The 8,929-nt window shown below is 32.9% G+C and overlaps 1 long non-coding RNA gene across 1 annotated transcript; it reads left to right on the top strand.

The window, feature by feature from the left end:
- Window positions 1-6,525: 6,525 nt before the first annotated feature.
- On the top strand, window positions 6,526-7,568 carry LOC125058098. The gene is made up of 3 exons (XR_007118320.1): window positions 6,526-6,730; window positions 6,811-6,894; window positions 6,967-7,568. It is a non-coding gene; the product is annotated as an uncharacterized LOC125058098 (long non-coding RNA).
- The last annotated feature ends 1,361 nt before the right edge of the window (window positions 7,569-8,929 follow it).

An 8,929-nucleotide genomic window follows, 5' to 3' on the forward strand; every position in this document is an offset into this window, starting at 1 on the left:
AAAAACCCCTATTTTTTTATGATTGTAGATTAAGTGTCGGTTGATCGTAGTGGGGTATAAAAAAATAAAAACAAAAATTTTATTTAAAAAATAAAAATTTAGGGTTGGACCACCCTTAACATTTAGGGATTTGAAAGATAGATAGTAGCCGATTCTCAGACTTACTGAATATGCTAAAAAAATTCATAAGAATCGGTCGAGCCGTTTCGGAGGAGTATGGGAACGAACATTGTGACACGAGAATTTTATATATTAGATAATTTAGTTGGGATTGGTAAGTAAACAAAACAAAAGTGCCAACGGTCAGGCATGGGCAGCATACCAACGCCTTAAGATTTGTATGCGTTGTGATCAACACATTCAGGATGCAATTAGTCCCAAGCCTAGTGTCACCCTTTTCCGAATGTTGGTATTAAAATCATCAGTTCACGTCTCTCAAACATACCTGACGCACTGTAGAACCTCGGCAAACCCAACCTGAACGTGTTATTGTTTTAATTACGGAACGCTGTCTGGATAAGACAGGCCTAAAGGCTAAACAAAAATATAATTAAATTTATAATATTTTTGTTTGGAATTACTAGGACTACTTATTTTTGTATCTTGTTTCTTTGTGTTGCTTTTATCTCTCTTTTACAGTTTTCCTCAAAGAGAATCACTATAAGTAATAAGGCACCACTTATTATTTATATTTACTAACGAGTTTTATGTTTACTGTGTTACTTTTGTGCAAAGAACTGTAAATAATGCAATAAACAAAAAAATTACACTTTCCACAAGTAATCTGGAAGAAATTGCTTTTATAAGCTTTTATTTATACCTGTTTTGCGATGTTATTAATAATTTTGTTGAACTTTAGAAATTACTTTTAAAAGAAAATATCCCTTTTATATACTTGACTTATTTCCCTCCTTAACATACATAGTTGTTGGAACAAATTTCTTATGAATCAAATTCAAATTAAAATTCAAAAATCATTTAATCATATAGGTAACACATTGTACACTTATGACTTGTCAGTAAAGAAATACACATTAATGCTTCTAATTTTACATTTAGTGCCAGTTCTCAAATCAAGGGCGTAGAACGGAAGAGAAGAACTGGCAATAAACTCTCCGCCACTCTTTTTAATCGGGATATTTTTTTTACACAGCTGCAACCATTACACCATGTTCCACATGACATCTTAAGTAATTTATAATATTAACATAATTTTAAAAAAACAAAGACTTGTCCTCTATCAGCAGGAGGCATGGTGAAATAGGAGCACGGACTTACATTCTCGTGGGAACAACACGCAAACACATAGTCGAAATAATTAACATTACCGCATACTCGAATTCAAGTACGACCAGTCACCACAAGTAGCACCCGTTCCCGATGACGACGACGAATCTTCGCCTACCTGCATACTTTCAAATCCAATTAAGGAAAGTGGTAAAATCTTTATTTATCAATGCAGAGGTTGCCGCAAACAAAGTCGCCGAACAGTCTAAGTTTTATAGAAGCGGCTGAGTTTGTGTTTACAAAGCGACCAACATCGCTGACTCGCAACAACTTTACCTTAAACTACTGGGTCTTAAGATTTAAATCATAGGCGAAAGGTATCGATTTTTATTATATGTATAATCATTTTCAATAGAATGAGAACATTTTTTCATGAGAATGGGTCGAGCCGTTTCGGAGGAGTTTAACCAGAAACACCCCGACACGAGAATTTTATATATTAGATAAAACTATTATTATAAATATATACACTCTCTCACATGTACGTAGACCTATATTTAGATTATATTTTAAAAGAGGAAGCCGTTCGTAGAAATTGATTCCATTATTTTAAGGTAATTAAATTTATTATAAGCTTCTGGACATCTGTATGAATAAAATAAAATCATTTTTACAGCAATGGCGTACAATGAGAGACTGCGACTTCGAGTTGATTACTATAAAGTATTTAAAAACTGTCTATAGTCACAGAACTAATAATTAAATATGACATTTTGCAATTAATGATTTACAAATAATCAAAACCAGCCTTGCGATTCTGTAACTCACTGACGCAGACATTTTACGATTTGGCATTCTGATAAGGAGAGAGCTTGTAGTTTATTGTTTATCAGAATACCAAATCGTAAAATGACTGCTTTACGACTGATTTGAGCGCGTCCGCCGCTGTGAAAACCGCTGTGTGAGTTCGAAAAGTGAGTTACAGAATCGCAAGGCATCTTCACGAGATTTGATGGGTAACATAAAAGATAAGAAAAAAGCTTTTCTTATTCAATTCAAACATTATATTAAAACTAAATATCCTTAAGCTTCTATCTTAGACTAACTTGAAACTGCTCGGGTCCAGGAGGGCAATGTTTGCAGAACGGCCAATACTCAGTATGTCTAAGAATTTAAACAGGTGTGCAGTGCCAATGTAAATAGTTCTTAGATTTAGTCTACTTTTTTATTTATTTCTTCATATAAACATTAGTTGTCTTTCTAGTCTCTCACACGAAATACTTTTGTTTATTTGTTTAAACCTCTTTTATAACAGAAAACCATAAAAGAAACAGAGGTAGGCAATCTAAAAGGTGGGCCGATGAAATCGTGGAAATGGCTGGAAATACTAAGACCTGGATGAGTTTGGTATACAATAAGGAAAAATGGAGGACAATGGGGGAGGCCTTTGCCCGTAGAAACACAGAATCGGTGGCTATAAATAAATAAATAAATTTGTTGAAACCAAATTAAATTAAATTATAAAACGCATTTTAATCTGATGAAAGTATAATTGTTAAATTTGAGTGGGAGTATAAATGCATTTTTTATATTTTAGCATTCAATTGCGTGCGATTCGAAATCATTTCATTGTTTTTATTAATATTATCAAATAATTCAGAACTATTTTATACTATATTTATTATTTTTAACACATACTTTTATATATTTATATATTTACTTCTCGTACTCATCATGTTTCTTTTTTTTAGTTTTTCTCTTTAACTAGGGTTGCCTGGAAGAGATTGCTTATTAGCGATAAGGCCATCCGTTGCATTCCTTATAATTTTTATGTATTGTGTTATTTGTGTTTCTTTTATTTTTATTGCAACGAAGTGTAAATAAATAAATAAAAAAAATATATAAATTTCAAAATAAATTATTACGTTTATACCACAATGACATTGGATATTATTTCATCGTTCAAATCACTAACAATTTAGAATCAATTATACAAATGACTGCATTGACTGAGATTAATAACAATGTTTGATATCAGTTTTGCATATTCTATCATAATTTTACAATTTAATATATGCTATTTAGTTTCATTAATAAGTACATTTTAACACCGTATAACATTGTCCTTGAATAGAGCAGAAGCACGTCTTACAGTTATGAGGGACTTCATTGTTTAACAAACATTGTATACACATTAGGGATTTACTACTGTTCTAAATTTACTAGTTCAATATCAAGCGATATTTTTATTTAAAATAACAACAGTTTTCTACAGGAAACTCGTGCCTAAACTGATAAAAGTATGTATTGCGTATTGATCTCTTTATCTCTAACTTCTCGATGTTTCCGACAAATGAATCTCAAAATATCCTAAGACAAAGATTTAATATATATAAATAGTGACTTTATTGTATTAAATTTAATACTCCCTGCAAAAATTGTAATTGTATTAAAATTGGCAGAAAAATCCTTAAATTTATAATACTTCCATAAGAAACCATAGATATGACATAGTACATTTCCTAGTAGACTAAAATAATTTGAAAGTAGTTAAATACCTTGCGTTCGATCTCTAGGCTTTGTCCAATCGAAACTATCTATGTGCAATTTTTATATCTGTACGGTTAACACAAATAAGGAGGAAAAGAGATGCTCTGGAAAAACACGTCTTTCGACACTTTGTTACCAACTGATCCATACATTTTAGGACATGTAACACCGTGGAGGTGTCTAAAGTCTACGTCCCTAGTCGCTGCACCGATCAAGCAAAGTCCCTTACAGGTCTTACCATACAGCCACTAAGACAGGGGGTAGTAGAACAGATTGCGTGGCGGCACTAACACCACCTTCAGAATTTAAGAGCGGGACTGACGGATAACATCGTGAGGAAAACTGTATATATAAAATTAATCGTATGTAAACAAAATTATGAAGGAATATCAAAAAACCAGGCCTGCAAAAGAGCAGTTTCATTTTTTTTATATAATAGGGGGGCAAACGAGCTTGCGTGACGACCAAAAAGAGCAGTTTTCGCAGAGCAGGCTTTAAAAAAATGCCTTGTGAAACGGGCTGTGGAAGACCTCCAATCATCAAAATGATGTTGGTGAAATTTAGATCATTTGTTCTTTTCAAGGCTCTATTGAGATGAAAGCATCCCAAACAAATAAAATATGTGTTATTAATGTCTATCAATAATCGCTTTACACCGAACAATAGTTAATTTGGAGAATGAAAAGGCATAATTACTATCGAATACTTAAACAATGCGATGATTGTAAGTTATGTGCGTAAACAGGCTAATTAATTGCCAAACAACCTAATTCATAATTCAGGCGCGATCGCTTTGTATAGAGAATGGTGCGTGGTTTCCAACGAGTTAATTACCAAATCCATGTACCAATGGTACAAATGCTACGGACCAAAAACAATTTATCTCACGTTTACATATGTGCTTAAACCAAATTGTCTCTTGGTTTTTATTATGGTGTAATATCTCTTTAATTAAGTAAAATACGACAAAGCCTTCATTGCTTACTATCGGCTGGCGTTGTTTCGAACATCATGATATTTTAAATTAAGGAAAGAAATTTAGTCTCTAATAGTGAAATAAGTTTTGAAATGGCTCCAGAAATTTTTTGCATTTATTCGTTACAACAAAATAAACTTATTTTCTCTTTATAAAAGTAAATTCAACAGGATAAGTTTACTGAACTTGCCTTACAAAACTGTTAATTATACTCGCAATAACATAGGTACAATATTCCTTTTAAAGACAAAGAGTACAAAGTAGTAAAGTATATAAAGACATTATTATTTTTAGATATTCTCAATACCCTACAATTTTCTCTTTACTTGAAGATAGAACTTTAGACACGTTTTGTGGTGGTCTGAAGTTACACTGACGTCTAGACTGGTAGTGCACTTTAATGGCGCATCTAAACTGAAATTACAATAGTGCAACAGGTACTCGTTAGAGAGTAGCTACGATAAATTTATGTTTGATGCCGATTTTAAAATAAGAACAAGGAAAATTTTAATTTGTATGGCGTTTAAAATACCCTCACTTATTCCGGTAGCTCTGCGACCCATAAGATGTCTTGGTCATGAGAAACTTCCAGCGCAACTTACTTGAGCCGGCCTAATGGTTGGAGACCAGTGGGTCAGCCTAGGTACCACTGGATCGACAGGGAGGAGGAGGGCCTGCTGCAGCTGTAGGACTTCAATTGATGGGTCAAGGGTCAACATCAAGGGCGAGTGGTTTTTTTTATAGAACAGGGGCTGGCTCATCTGATGTAAAGTGAAGCCGCCGCCCATGGACACTCTCAATGCCAGAGGGCTCGCGAGTGCGTTGCCGGCCTTTTAGGAAATGGTTCTTGAAGGACCCTAAGTCGAATTGGTTCGGAAATACTTTAGTGGGCAGCTGGTCACATAGGGGTTGTGCGCGGCAAAAGCTTCCTTTAAAAACGCCGTCACTGCCGGTTTCGTAATCCGAACAACTCCTCTGAACACTCTCCATTGTGGTACTACCTACTATTGAATATATTAAAGGTAAGCTGAACTATTAGACACCGGAAGTTCATCATTGAGACCAGTGCCTTAATGTATTATCTAACTTTACACTAAGATACCACACGATTACGGCTATGACATCGCTAAAGATATTAAGAGGATTGTATCGAAAGTGTCCACAAAAACACTTTTTTTTTAACTTTACTGTTACTTTTGAATTTGCCTATTTATATTTTACGTACATTACGTATATTAAAACCCACAATTTTTAGTTAATAATTGTACTTACTATAAGAATAAAGTATGAAGATTTTTGTGTAATAAATACATTATTTCAATGTAGATAAAAATGTTATCTATATACTATTCAAGACACTCTCAAACTATTTAATTTAAAAATAGAATCTAATAACTACCTCTTGAAAAAGGGCACACCCTTCTTGCTCGTATTAAAGTAGGGCAAACTAACAAGTGAATGGGGCTCATTATGATTGCACTTACCGCTTAGTCTTCGCAAATAAGGAAAATTGATTCTTGACGTATAAATAAGCTAAATACAGAGGATATACTACTGAACTTCTTTTTTATAATCAGTGTTATATTCTGGATCTTATATGCTGGAAAACTTAAAACACCTTGAAGATTTTATTTGAGTACCCTTATTATAACGATACTTGATGATAGTGGGTTTAGATCGACTAACCTTCCCAAACGATTTTTTTTTATGAAATTATAATTATAAAATAAAGTAGGTAACTATTGTAGTACGTAAATATTGACGGCCTTACTAATAAAAAATCACTATACATGCGTTATGACAAGGTGATAGTAATTCAGTGAATAGAGCTTGTACAGGACATAAACACCTCTTTGACCAATAATCGATGTGTATTGGTTGAATAACAAAACGACCCTTTTTTATTGTTACCCTGGCAACCCGCCGTGTTTGATTGACGTTTGATTTAATAATTCTGATACAACTCATAATTCTAATGTAAGTTGTATTTATTTTATCAACCAAAGCAATTATATACACATTTACTTAATATACTAATAACATTTTATTATTTGCAGCTAATAGAAACTCCAAAACCTCAGACAAAGAGGACTAGAATTTTACATAAAAAGCCGCGTTCTGCAGTACAAAAGTTAGAAGAGGTTAGTATCAATGTGATAGAGAAAGGACTATTTCATTCAAAACCCCTCAACGATCATACTTAAATTTTTTAGGCATCTCAAATAGTGGAAAGTGCCAAACTCCGCATCACGGTAGTGTTCCAGTGTTTGCAGGAAGAGCACGAAACAAAACAAAGGCATGGCTGAAACACATGAGCTCAAACAGAAGCAACTTGCCGAAGCTCACGAAAGGGCTAGACAGGAGCATCTTCTAAGGCTCAAATTGTTATAGCAGCAATTAAATGAATAATTATATATGTATTTATAAAAAAAAATCCCCTGTTTTAAATGAAATATAACTTTTTAAAATCAAATCTTCAATCGTATGTATTAGCTGCATATCAATATTATCTAAATCTTCCATTTGATCTATAAAATCTATTTTCAACAAACACAAATACCTACTAACTTAAATCTTTCCTTGAACTAAACAGTCAAAAAATGCTGTCAAACGCGAAATCAGATAAAATTACGCAATTTTTGTCTTATACACCCGTTAAACTAGGCCTCTGCGTTGTATAAGCATTGTACAAGTCTTCATACAAACCAGACACTTGTTATAACAGCAGTATACATCAACCTTGTCAATTCAGGAATTATTAGTAACATTTTTCTTATAACAGGCTTATACAATGTGCATAAATCTTTATTAGTAAGACCGTGAATGTTTAGCTACGCGCTTTTAAATTAATCTGGTGTATGATGACGCCATTGTTAAGTTGTTTGTGAAGCTCTCATGGTGAAGGACAAGTATTTTGACATAATTCGTTTTTTTTTCAATTTCTTGATCCATAATTAATTCTCTAATTAAAAATTGTATACAATATTAAACCGATACAACATTAAGCTTAAATGCGATACCGATTTTTTAATTAACAGCATGGCGTTTAAAATCTATTCACCCTATCAATACGTCCCAATTTCGAATACCCATTGTTCGAATCGCATCATTGTGGAATTCCTCTCCGATATCATTTGTGGACTCCGCAATTTAGGTGGCTTAATTACAAGCATTGCAGAATACGTATAGCAGCTGTAATGAGACTGAATTTGTCTTTCGCATTACGCTCTTGACAATTGACATTAATGCCACGATGTCACAAGATGACATTTGTTTGTATTTCACAATTGAATTCATATATCGATCCATCGTTTGCTGGACACTGCTCTATATTGTGATTTTTTATTTGCTTCATAAATGTGATTAAAGTCTTCCATGTTTCACTTTTCCTCTAGTGCTTTGTACGTTTGATTTCAGATCATGGGGACTTGGACTGAATTCTCAAATAAGATTTTTCTACGGGGTTGGGATACTTTGTTTTCCACATTGTTTAAACGGACGCCGATTCTCACGATATTCTCCGTGAATATAATAAACTCCATACTATACAATTTCAAAACATTTACTGATTCGTAATAATCCGGGTAAATTTTTACCTTTATGTCTGACCTCGAAAATCATTGAACTCTAAATGAACTCAGAAAAGGAATTTTTATAGATGGTCTAAAGGAAATTGCGTAGCGCTGTCGAGTTGATGTCATTACTTCATTTGCTGAGTAAGAATCGACTTCAAAAATTGACGACCCTTAATTTCCGCTGTGTAGCACTTATCATGAGTACTTGTGATAAACTTTTCGTTATTCATCGAGCTTTTTGCTAAGGTTCTAAATTCAAGCGTTTTTATTCTTAGCCCACTTACAAGTAGGCTTATGTCTTAACATTGTAAGAAATTAAGAGTTCATGATCAATTGGAGGATATTCACGATGTTATTAATGTAATTTGTAATGACTGTATTAAAATGTTTATTGTTTTTTTTTAATTCATAACATTTGTATATATTAGTTATGTAGAATTGTAAATACGTTTATTTATATATAGTACACTAATATGTAGCTCATGTTTATAATGGAAATTCATTATATTGTGAAATATAGTTGTTACTCTATTGTATTCTAAAGGTAAGTTTGTATGGTAATTAACAAACAAGGAAATATATCTATATCTACTAATCAATG

This window comes from Pieris napi, chromosome 17 (genome assembly GCF_905475465.1).
Source record: "Pieris napi chromosome 17, ilPieNapi1.2, whole genome shotgun sequence".
In the NCBI taxonomy this organism is placed as follows: domain Eukaryota; kingdom Metazoa; phylum Arthropoda; class Insecta; order Lepidoptera; family Pieridae; genus Pieris; species Pieris napi.